This window comes from Camelus dromedarius, chromosome 4 (genome assembly GCF_036321535.1).
Source record: "Camelus dromedarius isolate mCamDro1 chromosome 4, mCamDro1.pat, whole genome shotgun sequence".
NCBI classification, from domain to species: domain Eukaryota; kingdom Metazoa; phylum Chordata; class Mammalia; order Artiodactyla; family Camelidae; genus Camelus; species Camelus dromedarius.
In genome coordinates, this window is record NC_087439.1 from 58699146 (window position 1) to 58717207 (window position 18062).

General features: G+C 34.3%; 1 protein-coding gene across 1 annotated transcript in view; it reads left to right on the plus strand.

The window, feature by feature from the left end:
* The first annotated feature begins 867 nt into the window (after positions 1-867).
* The window catches only part of GULP1 (GULP PTB domain containing engulfment adaptor 1), a 253310-nt gene continuing 236115 nt past the window's right edge, over positions 868-18062 (plus strand). The window contains exons 1-2 of the mRNA XM_064484972.1: positions 868-950; positions 1918-2043. The gene's annotated coding sequence lies outside the window, so the exon portion shown is untranslated. The remainder of the gene's footprint in view (positions 951-1917; positions 2044-18062) is intronic.

Genomic DNA, 18062 nt, shown 5'->3' on the forward strand with positions numbered 1-18062 from the left:
CAGGAAGATATTTGCAACCTAGTCAACCAAAGATTAGAATCTAGAATACATAAACTTCGGTAAAGCAATAGGAAAGATAACAAATAATAGTATACTACACAATCATATACAATTAAAATGAAAAAACGAACAAGTTCTAGACATACTAATGGATATATATGTAAACACATTGAGTAAGAAAAAAAACAAGTTCTAAGGCTTTATTCACACTTAATATAATATATGTAAATTTAAGATCAGAACAAACAATAGTGTAAATATATGTAGATAGAATATATGCCTCCAAAAAGAAATTACAGGGATTGGCTGTGAAAATGGGCCTTTAGTTGTGTCTATAACTTTTTTTTAATGACAAATCTGAAACAAATTGGACAAAATATGAGTATCTTTAAAATCTAGAACTTCAGGTTAATTGAAATATTTTCACTATGTTTAAATATTAAATCACATGGCTTTTAAACTTTGTGGCATGAAATACTGTCTATACTGCTTTGAATTATTCTAAGCAGCAAGCAAAAATAGATTATAATTGGAAAAACTGTAGTCTTTATACCACTTTTTGTCTCTCAAACATTGGATTTATAATTTCATCTTCAATGAAAAGTGTATGTATGTGCCAAAGAATTTTTAGATTTTTTTTATGAGAATATTTGCAAAATGAAATCAGGAAAAAAATATCTGATTCTGTCTTAAAATGGAATATGGCAATATAAAGAGTTAAATAGGAGTATTATTCTACTTAAAATCACAGTGCATGTCATTTGGCTGTTTTGCTCTCGGTTCCATTCTCCAACTTTTTTTCCTCTCTTTTATAGCAGTGGGAACTACATTTCCCAAGAACCCCTTGCCCACTAACTTCAGCCAGTGTCAACCAACAGGAGGCATTCAGAAGAGACCAGAAGGCAGGATCAAATGAGAAGTCAGGGTATTTTACCCCACAGACTCTCCCCGTAAGTATCCACCTCTACTGGCTTCTCCAGCAGTGGCTGTTTTCTCCGTAGGTTTATTGCCCACCAAACCATCCCTCCCAGCGTGCACTGAAGTCTCGCTGTACAGGCCCACTGTATATCCAGCTTCTACTAGGTGGCTGTGGCTTCTGGAATTCAGTAATATGGTCTTCTTTGTCCTTCCAGCCTACTGATGACAGCAGTTTCCCGCCATTGCAGGCTGTCTCATCAGCCTTGTTTTGGCTTTGCAGCAGCACTTTCACCTGTGCAAATACTCTGCATAAAATTCTCTCTGAAGTCCAAGAGTGCTTTTCTAACATGATTCATAGGCATTGTCAAAAATAAAAATTTTAAAAACTTAGCTTGCGTTGCTGTTATTAGACTCTCCCCAAACAAGAATAAAATACGTGGATAATAAAATATAGAACTCTTTTTTGTAGGGAGCTCTTACTCAATTCAAAGGAGGGACCAACTTTCCAGACCCTTTCATTATCTGCATCTATACATCATTGTGAAATTCATTGATTTATTCCTTCACTCATCAATTCATTCAACAAAATATTTAATGAGCATCTACCTTGTCCACAAATTATTGTAGGGGCTGAGGATATAACTGTCAACAAAATTAAGTTGCTGCTTTCAAGGAATTTACAGTGGCAGTCTTCCTAAGATTGCCTAAAATACCTAAGGTATTTTAAAATAATAAAGTGATGTAAGTCTTTAGTTGTAAAATTAATGAAGTCAAATTATGAATAGCTATGTTACAGACTAAATGTTTGTGTCTCCCTACCCATTCATATGTTGAAGCCTTATCCTTCACTGTGATATTTGATGATGGGGCCTTTGGGAGGTAACTAGGGTTCAATTAGGTCATTAGGGTAGAGCCCTCATGATGGCCTGAATAGCCTTATAAGAAGAGGAAGAAAGATCTCTCTCTTTCTTTCTCTCTCTCTGCATTCTATCTGCATAGAAACACCAAGGAAAAGCCACATAAGGAGATGCCAAGAAGGCAGTAGTCTGCAAGCCAGGAAAAGAGCTCTTACCAAGAACAATTGGATGGTATCTTGATCTTGGACTTCCCAGCCTCTGGAACTGTGTAAGAAATTGATTTTTATTTATTGTTTTTGTTTGATTGCTTGTGTGTTGTTGGTTTGGGGGGTTTTTTTTTTCTGTTTTTTTTTTGTTTTGTTTTGTTTTTGGTTTTTTTTTGGTATAGTGTGGCATATTTATCAGCATTGCTAGTTGTGCAAACTATTTCTTCAATTGGGTTTTAAACAAAGTTAGAGTTGTTAGCTTTGAATATGGTCCACTTGACACGTGTTTAAGACATTGTTATTGTGTGTTTTTCCCCACTGTAAACTCACTTTATTTTTGGTCCCCATGTATAAACTTCAAAACAGAATTCATGTAGTAGCTCAGAAGAGATAAGATACTTGACAAGGTATGCCTTCTGTTTTAATGCCCTAGTGATGTAAAGAAAACTTTTGATGTGGGAATGCTTTAAAGTGCCTCTGAATTTTCAGATTTCATTATATATAATCTGATGAGGGAAACCTCAACGAAATAAAAATAAAAAAATAGTCCCTCACGACATAGCCATCTAGTTGAGAAAATACTTCTAGAGTAGTTTGCCCAGTGCGTTGCTGTGTTCAGTTTACTTTCTTTCTTGCTGGTATTTTTATGCATTCAATAAATATTTTGCTTTAAATTTACTTTCACCATATTAGGTGCTGGTGGATTAAAAAATGAATCAAATAAAATGACAACCTTCAATAAGCATACAATAATGTGGATAACCAGATATTAAGAAATAATTAGTGTTACATGTACAAAGATAATATGAAAAAGACAGACCACTGGTACAGAATTGATGCAGGAAAGTGGATGTGGGGCATGAGGAGGGCCGTGTCCCAGGTTTCAGCTGAGCCCCTGTGACATGCCCCACCAAATGTGGGTCCTCAGCTTCATGCAGGAAAAAATTCAAGAGTGAGCCACAATTGAATAAAGGTAGATTTATTTAGAGATCTATCAAAAGACAAGAGAAAGGCCACGAAGTGTGGGGGTTGGGTGCTCAGATTAGAGTAAAAGTATGTACACACTTCATAGACAGAGTGCGGGCCTTCTCCAAAGAGGGAGAGAGAAGGGACTGTGAGGGGCAGTGTTGCCAGATTTTATGGGCTCACTGGCTTCATATGCTAATAAGTGGAAGGACCAGTCTAACTATCCTGGGAAAGGGGCTGGGTTTCTCAGAAAGTTGGCCATTACCCACTCTTTGACCTTTTGTGGCTAGCCTTGGGCCTGCCATGGTGCCTGTGGGCATGTTACTCACCATGCTAATGTATTACAATGGGCGTATAATGAAGCTCAAGGTCTACTAGAAGTCAAATCTCCCACCATCTTGAGCCTCAAGGCCTATGGGGGTTGAATCTTTCCCCATTCTGGTGTTGATTGCTGTGTCATTCCTTGAATGGCTGTGCCCTGTCCCCTTTCTGTCTCAGAATGAAATGATGAAGTTTGTGTGTAGGAGGTGAGGAGAGGGAGCTACGTACTATCACTGAAGCCTTCATAGAAAACATAAGTATGATCTTTGTGCTGGGCTTTAACATAAAATTTTACCAGAAAGGGTGTAAATATGTGAGGCTCCCAAACAACATCGTATCCCTGGGCAATGAAAGAGATTTTCTATTGCTGGACCAAGATGGAGGAAAAGATGATAAGGTAGGAAAAGTCCAAGAAGGAGAGTCCTTCAGCTTCTATAGCATCATTACTGTATTTTTGAGTAAGGATTCTTTTGGTTTCAAGGAATAAAAATGCTAAACACATAAGTTTAATATATAAAGGATATCTTTTCATGTAGCAGAAACATCCAGGGATAGCATCAGAAAAAGATTCTGGATACTCAATCTAGGTGAAATTTATTAAAGTCAATCAATCATAAAATTGCCAGAGGTTTAGAGTGATGCATTAAGAGATTTAAGAGGACTGATCAGCTTCTCCTTGTGGCTTCTTGTGACCACGTAGGACCTAGAAACGATAAGGATATCACTGCCTCAGCAAAAACACAGTCACTAGTGAGGAAACTAGAGGTACTTGAGAAGTCATGCTCACTGAACAGCCGCTGTCTTGCTGTCTTTATATTCTTCGAGCTTGTAGGTATAAAATCTCCCTTCTGAAAGGGTTAGAGTATTCACTGAGTGCTCATTTTTCACAGTGTGTCAAAGCCAGTGCTCTACTGGGTTCATTTATTTCTTAAGAAAATTTGGGGTGCCATTGCCAAAAGGAGAGCTGTTAAGCATGCAGAAACCACAAGTCCACTCAGAATCTAACTGCTTGATGTGTGTAGGAGGCTTCAGTGCCTTAAGAAAAGCGAAGATGTCCAGAAACTTCTTAAACTTCCATACCACTCAGAAGAAAGCTAAATTAGAATGCATAAAATTCGTAAGATTTTATTAAGACAACTAACTAGCTTTTTCCTTTCCTATAGTATTTTTTGCTGAATCCAAAGGACTTATTGTCTATATTAGACATTTTATGACTGACATTTGGACCTATAAATTTGCTAAACAATTGAATGTGCAAAAGTCTTGTCATCTTCATTAGGTTATAACCACTTAGATGATAGGCCGTGTTTTTTATCCCTTCCCACTGCCAGCCAGCCTGTACTACAAAGTCATTAATTTATTCAGGTATTCATTTACTTATCAAATATATATACAATACATATTATGCATCAGGCAATGTTCCAATTGCTAGAGATAAAAGATAACTATGTCACTATCACTTACTATAGGTTTCAAATGAACTATTTTACACCATTGCTTCCCACAAGTCTATCCTAAAAGAAGAGTCTCATTATAACAAATCCCTGCTCTGCAATCCAAGAAATACTATGATTAGCATATGAAAAAACAGATGACAGAGAATGAAATAAATGTTATTCTATGGTAAATGAGGAAATTCTCAGGGCAGCCTCACACGGGAGATAATTGTTTAGACTATATCATATAGTATAAACTGTTGCTTCCTTAAGGCAGGAGAAAAACAATTCGACTTCATTATCTATCTATCTCTCTATCTCTCTATCTATCTATCTATCTATCTATCTATCTATCTATCTCTCTATCTCTCTCTCTCTCTCTCTCTCTCTCTATCTATCTATCTACCTACCTTTCTATCTCTTTATCTACCTCTCTATCTCTCTATCATGGATCTGCTGATGAAAATTTCTTTCAGATCCTTCTTATCTAGAAAAAAAGTTATGTTTCCTTAAATTTTGGAAGATACTTTTACTGGTATAATATGATAAGTTGGGATTATTTTCTTTTAGCACTATTCAAATTTCATTTTATTATATGCTGGTTTCCATAATTTTTGTTGAGAAGTAATGTGCAAGTCTTTCTGTTGCTCCATTTATCTTTTTAAAAGATAATGCACTTTTTTCCACCTCCAACTACTTTTGAGATTTGTCTTTGTATTTGGTTCTCATTAGTGTTGATATAATTGTCTAAGTGCATTTTGTTTGAATTTATCTTAACTGAATTCAGAAAGCTTCTAAAATCAGCAGTCATTACTGATTGCTTCAAATATTGCATTATCTCTCCTCTCCTAGGGTCACATTGCTAGTAAGAAGTAAAGATTCGATCACTACTAAGAAAATGTGACTTTGTTAGCTATGTTTTTAATCTCTATGCCATAAAAAACAAGTATTTTAGCTAAAATACAAGATGATCTTTTTTATTTCCACCTTTGTTTAAAAGAATCAGTTTTGCAAGAATCTTCTCAAATGTCATCATTTTCTATAAATTATTTATTTTAATGTCTCTTCAAGCAAACCAAGGATTTCAAAGACATGATCTAATTAATTAACTTCCCACTTTACTCTATTTAACATGAGATTTATTTTTTTTCTAGAAACACAAACAATTTTAATCCATCACAAAACATTTGCTCTGTGTGTGTATGTTTGTGTGTATGTGTGTGTTTTCAGTTCTCCATTGCTGGAGATTTCTTAGAACTGGAGTTTCTAATTCAAGCAGTATTTCCTGACTGACTGATCTTAGCATCTTTTCATTTATGTATGAGAATTTTACATATTGTTTTTGAATTTTTTGTACATTACTCATGATGACTTTTATTTTAAACAATTTCCTGTTTCCTAAGAGGGCATTTTTAACAACATACCATTCCATTGTTTGATTCAGAGGCTTATAATAGGCTCAGAGTTTCTACCACATACTGTTTAAGAAAATTATTTTAAATATGTGACATAGGAGAAAGATTTTTATTTGTACTACTGGTTAGGAAACATCACAAAATAGTATTAAAAAGGAACACTTATTTTCCCAAGAAATATTGAGACCAAGAAGAAAATGACACTAGTATATGAGTGATGTGGAATTATAAACCAGTGAAGAGGTGGACAATAGATGGAACAATTGTCTATTCATGTGAATAAAAATAAAATTAGATCCTCATCTCAGATCATACACAAAAATTCAGTTCAGCTAGGTCAAAGTATAGAATTTTAGGGCATTTCAAACTGTATTTACATATTTTTTGATTGATAAAAAGATCATCAAAATTTTTACTTTATAAGCATTATTTTAATCTACTCTAGGTAACTTTAATTCATTTTCCATGGAAATGTATTTTTATATACATGCTTGTTTTTCTTTCTTTTTATTATGAGCTAGTTCTTTATTAAAAATGAACTTTCTAAAATTGTCTAGCTTTAATTACTGTGTAACATTTCATCCATTATGCAATATTTTAAACATCAACCAAGGGTAAGGTACATACATTGATTGCAGTTATAAAATCTTTCAATTTTTTCAATAATTTATTGGTTAATAATATTTTTGTTTCCAAAATATCCTCTATTCCTTTGACCATCTATCATTCTAAAGCAATACATTTTCTAAATGTATCCTTTGGAAGGATATCTGCATTTCTAGCCACCCCCCCCCCCAAGAAATATTCTTCATGGTCTCCTTCTGAGCTTCTATGCTGTTTTCAAATGTCATGTGTTTTGGATATTTGTTGCTGTGAACATGCTCCCCTAAAATTTAGTAGCTGAAAACAACCACCATTTAAATATTACTTAAAATACCATTGATCAGATATATGGACAGGGCACAGTGGCTTTGGATGGTCTCAGTTCCACACCAATGTCTGCTGGGCAAGACTGGCTATGTGATTGGCCAGGCCAGTGCAAGAGGAAAATGTGGGACTGTGTTTATCAATTATTATGGATTTTGAGTTGGTGACAGCCAAACACTAAACCAAGCACAGGGCTCTTCAAGGCATGGGGACATTCTATGTGACTGTTCTGGTCACATATCATCCATACCCTGCTGCCAGAGCTGGAACATTCAGGATGGAAAAGTGGGAGCTTAGCTAAAGTGGCTCAACTGGGGCCATGTGTTTGGGACCTTGTCCTCACTGTTGGCGAGGCTTCTTGGTTCTCCTCTATGTAGTTTTAGGACTTTTCTGTTTCCACATGGCATTGCCACATGGGCTGTTATTTTGCTTTTGGCTTCTCACAGCATGGAAGCTGGATTCCAAGAGGAAAAGATGAAAACTGCCTATTCTTTTTAAACCTGGACTTAGACGTCCACTGCATTCTGTGGGTTGAAGCTAGTCACAAGGCCAGCAAAGATTCAAGGAGAGGGTAAATAAGCTCTACCCCTTGATGTGAGAAGCAGACTGTAATGTGAAAGGGAAGGAAATTTCGGGACTATTATGTTAAGTGCATAATGTTAAAGATGAGAAGTACTTTAAAAATATTAGGCAGAAAGCTTAGCATTTGAACCCAGAATTGTTTCATTTCAAAGTCCACTCTCTTTCCATTGGTCCAAACTTTATCCCAAAGATTAGAGGCTGGATTTTATTTTAAGAATTACATCAAATTAAAAGGGCTTATAATTACAGGTTTTTTTTTTTTCTCCAGAATTGTGGTATGCAAGCTGTACACACCAAACTTAGTTAACATACAATGAGCTGAGGGTTTAAATTGGAATTGTAAGAATTCATTAGTAATTTGACTAAGAAGGAAGTGGCGTTTTCCCACTAATTGCTGAACTAAAAGTGAAAAAAGTACATTGCTTTCATACTATTACATGATTTATATAAAACTAAAATGGCATAATATTTCTAATAATGTTTATCTTGGCAAGTAATAATAACCTAGAAATTAGAAAAATACAGCTAAATTAGGAAGAAGGGATATTGTATAAAATTTAGGAAATGCAGACACTTAAAAAATTTAGCTAATTTATATTTCCACCGCCGAGTCTAACCACTATTAATATTCTGTATGTATTCTTCATTAAGTTTTTAATCACCATTAGACACAGTATAAAAATTAAGCTTAGAAACATCTCTATTATTTTATTCATGAGCACCTTCTCCTTACCTTAAATTACAACTTTTCTATATCATTACATTCGTTTGCTACCTCTTCTCATTCATCTGTTATTTCCAAGGGTTAGCCAAATGTTACTTGCTTCAGTAAAGATATTATAAAGAAAGGAACTATTTTCATGCATTGGAATAAATTACAGTTTTACAAAATATTTGGCAGTAGATGGAATAAAGAACATGAGACAATAAAGGAAACAGCATTATCTGAGATAGAAGGAAAAAACTGACGGAAGTGTACTATCCTGAATTCTAAAACAATCCTTCAAGATTTTCTTGCATTATTCTTTTTCAGATAAGAGCAGCACATAACTTTCTTGTAAAGGGAAAAAGGAAAGTTTTATCCATAATTTGAGTGTGAATCTAAAGTAATTAACTGGCTTACTCAAACTTTTCAAAATAATACATTAGTTGAAATTACATCTGTTACATAGCTTTCTTGCTTTCAATACCTTTTCTTCTGTTTCCTTCATACTTTGGAATGTGAGTTTAAATAGAATTCAGTGAGTTATTTTTAAGTCAGAGTGAGAACCTTTAAAACAGAGCTCCTAACATAGTATGGCATTGTCTCTAATTTCATCTTTCTTAAAAATTTTCCACCACTACTCTTAATATGAATATGAACTATTGTTCCAATAAGGCTTTGTGAAAATAATTCCTAACATAATAACTATATTTATAAAACAGAGAGTTTTCAGATTTTTCTGAGTGCTAAGATAATGCTTTATTTCCTTAAAACATGCTCTGTATGATTTCCAGCTGGAATCATGCTCTGTCATAATGACCAGTCCAATTTTCCATGATAAAACGTTCACTATGCAGCTATATCCTGAAGCAAATGTAAGTGAGGTGTATCATTACATAAAAATTACTTCTTAATTTTGACATCTAGGCCTCCTATTCCAGATAGCAAATCTCATGAGCTTTTTATATTGTACGGAATTTTTAGCATATGAATCCGTGTGACAAAAAATTGTTTAATGTGTTCTTTTCTCCTTTGAAAACTCATTTTGTCATTGCTGAAATGTCAATAAGCAACATTACAATGGTTTTAACTTCTCAACACATCATTGCAATCTTTAAAAATTATTTGTGAATAATGAAAAAATATACCAGAATTATTTCTAGAGGATCTTCAGGAAGTTTGCATAACAGAATATTGAATAGGGTTTTCCTGCTCTCCGGCTGTGCTCTAGCTTTAAGCTAGGGGCAAAAAATGTATTATATGTTCTAAAGTGAGCCACCCACAACTGGTCTTGTTCCCCTTAACTCTGAAGCAGAACAAGCCCTATTGCCAGTCAGGATGAGAAGAGGATTGGGAATGAGGAAGGAAGAACTGTAATCCTCAGCCTCCTGGGGAGTGCAATGTTCGAGGAGAAATTTTCTTTCCATTTCGCTGGGAGAGTGGGGCACCCTTTCTTTTGGACTCTCCCACAGGCACAGTTACTATTAACTCTCTGGAAAGCTGGCAGGTGCCATGCTCTAGAGCTTCAAGGCTATTTGTGAAATCCAGGCAGCTACGTCTGCTGTTCCCAGAATCATCCAAATTAAGCCTTTGTTTGTCTGTTTGGAGTAGGAAAGTTGATAGATTATCATTCTTCTCTACTTGAGTTTCTAGCATTTGTTCTACCAGCCTTGCTTTTAATAATGCAAAGCCCAACTTTTGAAAATGCCAAATGAACCTTCTCTCTCTCAACAAAGCTTGTCACTTGGAAATCTGAAGTGCTTTTGCTTTCAAGGTATTTATTATTTGCAAGATGAGTTTTTAAAAGCCTAATTAGAGGCTCAAAAGCCAGAATGTATGCACCTGTATGTGCATAAGCAGAGAATAGAGGGAAATATTGCTACCAGAGCAATGAGTACAGAGAAGCATGTAAAACAATCTTATTTACTACCATAAAATGTTATCCTGGGCTAGTACAGTTGATGCACAGAGCTCCAGAAGAACGTAACAAGACCCAAATCCAACTGTTCTGACTTCAACTCATGCATTTTTTCCCTTCTTCTTTGTTACTACATTACTACCCTCTCAAGTGATGTCAAATTATTTCTTTTAGACTTGCCAAGACCAGTTATATAATAATGCCATTTATTACTCATATTTATGGCTAGAATTATACACCTGTTTAACATTTAAATGTTCTTGTCAAGGAAATAAAAATAAATACATTAATAAAAATCAGTTATTAAAGTAGAAAGTTATAGAAATAATCTACTAAGTACAATTGAAAAGTCTGAAGACTTTCAATAAAAAATAAATGAGAAAATTACCTCCTCTCTGTAAAAGTAAAGCTAATAGTACTTACCAGAAGTAATTAATGTTTATAAAGTACTTTTGACCAGGAGCTGGCTAATAACAAACTAAAACTGATACAAAATAAAATAGCCTGAAAAAGAACACAAAAATTTTACAAATAAGTTGCATTAAGGCTTTTATTCTCAAGTGAGTATTAGTTTTATTTTAAATATTTACAATGAAAAGGAAATTATTTTTCCATACTAGTTGAAATAATACACTATCATAGTCTTGATTTACTAAAATTGTAATCTACTTCTACTTTTACACATTCTTTGAAGTAGATAATAAGACAATATTGTTTCAATTATCCTTAGGAAAATTCAAGTGTTGTACCAACAGATACATACAAAAAAACCCAGATTCCCACATGATGTACTCTGCTTGAAGAAGAAATTTTAAATGGTAGTGTCATAAAAGCACATTTTACTTTGCCTGAAGGCATCTAAATGGTTTCTGATGTTTGGGCATTATGTAAATGATTTTTCTAAATATCTTTTGGGGATTTTTCATATTTATTTTAATGTCAAATTGGATTTCATGATGCCTAATAGGCAACTGAAGTTTTTAAGCTTATACCCATTTTTGTTTTTTATTTCATTTTTCATATATTTGCAAGTTCCTTCTGTTTCCAATAGTTGTAAAATTTATTTTTAAATGTTGAAAAGTCTTCAACATGCTAAGTTTTATGCTTCCCCAAATTTATTAAGTCCTAAACCAAAGAAACTCATGTTAATTAAAACTCGTCTATCACTAGAGTTAAACATTTGAATACAGTCCAATTTAAATAAAGATAACTCTTTCTTGTATCTTAGAAATTACTGGTTAAAATATGTTAAATGTCTTCGGTTTAGCCCTCCAGATTTACCCACCATCTTTTTTTGTTTGTTTGTTTTTGTCCTGGTATGTTCCCTGGAAGACTGACCCATTTTGAGACTGCATCTGATTGCTCCATTGCCTCCAGATTTTCTATTGTGGTTGCGCAGTGAGAAGCACCAGCAGGAGGTGGAGATGTGGGAGGAGAATGATGTCGGCACACTTATACCCCCATCCTCTTCCTGACAAGTCATCATTTGGCTGTGCCCTTTTACTAAAGGTCACAACTTCCATTAGACATTCTTCTCCACATAGTTACCCTCTCTGAGTTCTAGTAGCCATTCCTTCCCCTTCCTCTTGCCCCTTTAGGTCTCCGTGTGGTAATGGCTTCCCTAAGTATTACCCTATGAGGGTAACAGTATTTCTGAAACTTTGCCCACACCTTTATAAACAGTCTTTTTATTAAACTCTTATCCAGTTACCTAGTTTGAATGACTTATTTGTTTCCTTCCAGGACTCTGACTAGTACATAGCTTTTCATAGAACTTTCTGAAATATTTATATAGGCTAATACTTCTGGTACTTGGGGAATCTTACATGTTTTTGTACGTAAACACAGAGGTCAGCCTGTTGCTAGCTTGTCATAGTAGGACATAATCTAAATTGCCAGTAACTGTACATTTTTCTTTAACCTCTCATCAGCTTCTATTGTATAATCTAGAGTCTGTATTATTCAGTAATAACTAGAGTGTTCCTTTACTGTTTACCTTTCCTCGTGAGCTTCTTAATCTTATCCTTTTCTGAAATTCCTTCAGTCATTGTCTTTACTCTTATGACTAAGTTTTCTCAACAGCTGATGTTAAATATTAAAACAATTAAAAGGGTGGTGATTCCTGCATAATGTAACTTTAGGAATGCAAATTTAATAAGACTTACCCATGTCATTCTCATTTTCTTCATAGTTTTAAAGATTCTGAAAATATACATTGTAGGGTTGTAAAAGTAGCGGCTGTAAGATCTAGGTTTTCCATTATCATGTTATGTCATTGGCTATTCTCAGAAGTCAGGAGTATTTGAAACTCCAGTAATGCAGAAGTTAAGATGCTCAAGATGATCATTATCAGGGCCCAAAATGTTTGAGATAAATTAAAGATGTAAGACCCTATGACTGGTATCTTCTCCTAGTACAATAAAGAATCACATCACTCTAAAGGTTGTCATTTTTATACCCTTTCTTATTTTGTGTTCAGATACCCCAAAATATTAAGCTTGATAAAAAGGAAACTCAAGTCCCTTAATTGGTCTCCCTACTTTCAGTTTTACACAGCTTCTGTATCTTTCCTAAATGGTCATCACCAGAGTGCATTTTCTAAAACAAACGTACTACATTATAGGACTTTCAGTAGCTTCCATCACAAAGATTTACAAGATAAATTCAAGACTGTCACTGAATTCTCACTAACACGCTGTTTGAAGTTCCTCATATTTATCTATTTCAAGCTTCTTAGCCTTTGATCGTGCCATTCTCTCTGCCAAGAATGCCTTTCTCCATCTTGCCTGCCTGCTCTACACCCAGTCACCTTTCAAACTCCAGCTCACATTGTGACAACATGCCTGATTTCCTGCCGTGAACACTAAGGAATATATTTCTATTTTAGTGCCTAACCTGTATTTATTTATTACATGGGTTTCCTCTGTTAGACTGTGAGTTCCTTAAGGACAAAGACTGTGCTTATTCACTGTCATTTCTCCTGCACCAGCTCAGTGACTGGCATTAGAAGCACTCAATTCTGAATGCTGCATGAATGATGATGAAACTCCTGGAGCAGGCTGACCTCCATCATTCCTGCTCCTTAGTGGTGCACTTCCTCCAGTTCTTTGAGTAGACAGCGTTTTAAGATTTGAACCAAACTCAGTCAAATGATGACATTAGGTGAGGCAGAAGAAACACTCTTCCTTACAAAAGATTTCCACTTAATAATTGGAAAAACTGAGGAAAAGAGAAAAATCACTATTAGAACCAGTACAGTAATACTTGCTGCAGGCAAAGTCCATCAATGCATGTTAAAATTATTGAGCAGAAGTTTAAGGAGAAATGGGATATTTGCATAGTCTCTAAGTATCTCCTCCCAAATATTTATTAATTACAAAGATCAAAAAAGTAACTTTACAGTGGAGAAAGCTGGTGGACACGTCTACCATAACCAAGTTTACATCCCCAGTGTGAACTGACATCAATAACATGCACTTCCAATAGGATAATGATGAGGATACTTTATCTCTGTGGCATCTTCCTAATTGCTCATAACCCCTGTGTAACTAGGAGAAAACAGCAGACAAACTTGATTAGAGGGACATTCTACAAAATACGCATCCATTTTTTTTCAAATTGATTAAGATCATGAAAGAAAAGGAAAGAGCAGGGAACTATCACAGATTAGGGGAGACTAAGGAGACATAAAGGCTATGTGGGATTCTGGAATAGAAATTGCACTTAGGTAGAAAAACTGGCAATATCTGAATAAATGCCATTGATTAGTTAAAAGATAAAAATAAAAACATAACTGGAACTTGGTACCTTTTGACCACCAGTTTAAACTGCCAGTTATAAAATAAATTAAGTACTGGGAATGTAGAGTATTATTGACTATAATTAATAATACTGTATTGTATATGTGAAAGTTGCTACAAGAGTAGATCTTAAAATTCTCATTAAAGGAAAAAAATTGTCACTATGTGTGGTGATGGATGTTAATAGGACTTAACTGTGGTGATCATTTAAAAATACATGCTTAAATTGAATCATTATGCTGTACACCTGGAACTAACTGACATACTATATCTCAAAAAAATTTAAACTATGTAATTAAATTTCTTTCTTAAAATTGAGGTATAGCTGATGTACAATATAAAAATTTCAGATGTACAACAATTTTTAAACGTTATATTCCATTTATAGTTATTATAAACTATTGGCTGTATTCCCTGAGTTTTATAATATATCCTTGTAGCTTATTTATTTCTATGTCATAGTTTGTCCTCCTTAATCCCCAAATTTCTTTTTTCTTGACAAAAAAAAAGTTAGAAATATCTTTTACTTCCCCAAAGAAAAATGTACAGTTACAGTTTGATTCTTAGCCAAAGCTATTTTTTCTCTTATATTTTGGCCCACATTGATTCAATTTCAAGGCAACCCATAAACATATGAAAAGTCTGAATAGCTTTACATGTTACTTTGTACAACTACCATTTATTTTGTATTTACTTGCTAGACTATGCTAAATGTTTCATACTTACTAACTCTAGTAATTTTGACAACTCTGTTTCAGAAATGAGGAAACTAATATTAAAGGAAGGGAAGCTACTTGTCCAAGATTCCATAGCCAGTAAGTGGCAGAGCACATATTTGAACTCGTGACTATTACTCCAAAGCCGATGCTTTAAAACTCTTATGCTGTGCTTCTTCCTTCAAAAATCAACAGTCTAAAAATTCACACTTACAAGAAGTATCTGAAACTGAATTCAGTAAATAGAATCTAAGCTGTGAGAGCTTCCTTGAAATTTCAAGCACTGTCTTATAAGATAAATCTGTACAATCATTCACTTGCACTTCATTAATTCTCCCTTAAACTTACGACATAGTACATAAAATTTTCACTAAAAACAACTTAACCTCATTAATTAAGGACTTTATTATATTTTTCACTTATATAATGTATAGATTTTCCGACAGAACACTGTATTTATAGATAGTGGTGTTCATTTAAAAGTCTTAAGCAATTTATTTTTATGTGGAAAATGGATGATCATTACCTACAATATCAGTATATGTGAAAGATTAGTGTAATTTTAAAATTGCTTCTGGAGGGCTTCATTTTTGAAATTGAACAATGAGCTTGCACAGTTACACCCACTGAAAACCAGCCAATTTCCACTAAACTGACAGTGCTTTATCTGTGTGTATTCTGTTGCCAGGCTAGAGTGATTGTTGACACGGAACCAACATGACAAGGCTGTGTTCTAGCAATTCTTGCCACAGATTGCCTTTTGCAGAAGAGCCATTATTAGGATTATTTCATCCCTGTAATGAAAAAGAGACTCAGGGAGAGAACATCTTTGATTGTTAGATTGTGATAGGAGCCAATGTCCCCTTTGCTTTTTAAAGCATGATGATGTTCCCAAATCACATTATGTCTAGCTCAAGCGTATAGGTGCCTCGCTTTGCTTTGCTTTTCTGACAGGCCCTATCATCAGGTCTGGGTAATTTCTGATACAGAGTTTTAAATGGCATTTAAGAAATCAGCATTCTAGTGAAAGACCACAAGTTGTAATTTTCAAATAAAAAGTTTTCTTTTGCCAAAAATCACTTTTTAAATGGTCTAAAATGTATTATTTATTTCTTACTTAATTGAAAAAAAAGCATAATTCTATTTGCAATACAATTTGTTCTATTTTTTTGTATTTTAAGTATGTGAATCTTCAAATGGACAAAATACCTTCTGAACCCAGCAGGTTTTTTTGCAAATAAAACTACTTTGAGCAAACTTTCCAGGCTTGCAAATCCTGAGGCAGGAGAGCACATCTCAGGAGACCATTCCTGGTCATCAGGCCAGGGCTTTCCATGAAGCAAGTCCAAGTTTTTCTCTTTTCATCATGACTGACTTCCACATAAGACACTCACTATGGTCCCGGGTGCATGTGAACTGGAACTAGAAGTCCAAACCTGACTTGGATTAAGATCTGTGTTTGCCCTCATTTCTACTGTAAAGTAAGCTGTTGCATTCCAAGTGTTATTTGTGTTATGTAGTTCCTGTAGAATAATGGCCCTTTCATTCTCAGCGGTAAACAAGGAACTGAACAAGCGGCAATGTAATGGCTTGGAAAGTAAAGATATAATATGAATGCGTGCAGAGGTCAACTCTTTTTGAGTTGGAAATGCATCTTCTCTTTCAGGATCAGAAGAAAAAGTTGAATAATGAAATGATTCAAGTAACTGATATATAAGTTGAAAACAATTCTAACAGAAGAGTTTGGGGTCAAAGGTAGGAAAGAAGAAGATGTGATAAGGAAACTTAACAGAAGTATTCCAAAGTTCATTTGGAAAAATAAACTTGAGAGAATAGTTATGAAACTTTTAAAGGGGAAATAATAGAGGGGAAATTACCCAACAGATATTTTAAACAGTTATAGGGTGAGGTAATTAATAATGTTTCATTGCAGGAAAACACTGAAAGATAAATGGGAAAGGGCAGCTGCTAGCCTGCGTGGTGCCTTTGTGCAAATTAGAGAAACCCTGAGCACCCTTCCAAGGGAGCTCTGCAGGTGCTTGGCCAGGAACTGAGGATGCCTTTGTAGTTAGAGAAGATACCCCTTTCTCCAGACTCATGGATAAGCTCCACTGGCATGGCTGAGAGAGTTTCAGTCTGCCTTTTGCTTGTTTTAGGGAGTCTTCCTGCTTTGTGTATACTGTTTGACCACACCTAGAAGTTGTTTATAAACAGACCCTATTTAAATCTAAATTAATACATGATAGGGGTTACTTCCAAGACCACTGAGGAAAGAATGGATCATTCAGTAAATGATATTGGACACTTATGTAATTATCCTGGAAAAAAATAATAAAAGGACAAAAGATTTGACTTAGATTTCACCAAACTAAATTGGAAAGAAAAAAGCAAAAAGTAAAACTACAAAATGCTAGGAGAAAATATAGGTGATTAGTTTGAGTAGAATATCTTTATAAGCATTACCAAAGAACCTAGAAATCTAAAAGAATCGTGTACTTTTTTTGTATATAAAGAAATTCTATATAGTCCAAAGGAAAAAAAATCCCACAATAATCTAATTATTTTAAATTAAGTTTAAAGAAACAAATACTTGAGGGTTTTTTTGCTGGATATTAATATGTTAACTTTTTTTTAAAATTTATTTTATTTTGGGGAGATAATTAGGTTTATTTATTTATTTTTGACAGAGGTACTGGGAATTGAACCCAGGACCTTGTACATGCTAAGCACGCACTCTACCACTGAGCTATAACATCCCCACCATTTTGTTTTTTAAAGAACTCTTAAAAGTGGGTAAGAGAAATAAAAATATATAAATCCATGGGGAAAAGAGAAGGACAGACAAAGTGTATACATAGTCAATTTATAAAAGAGATATAAATGTTTCCTAATCTTATGAAAATATGTTCAGCTTTATTAACAGTGAAAGTAATAAAATTTAAAACAATAATTGAGCTGAGTTTTCACTTCAATTATTTGAAAATTGAGAAGTGTTTGGGAAAAAAAAAGTAACAACCAAGATGGAATAGTTCACACAATAAACTTTACAGACATTAAAATGCATATAAAAATAAATATTTTGCAGAATGCATATAAAAACAAAAAAATACACATTAAACACATTAGAATGAGTCCTCCTTGCTAACTACACAGATAACATAGGTAATCAACAAAAGACAAGTGCCACATGTTGAAGTGGCACCCACTTATATATTGCTCATAGGAATACACATTTTTGCAAACTTTCCAGAATTAGTTTGGCAATATGAATTTCATCTATTAGGAATGTGCCAAAGA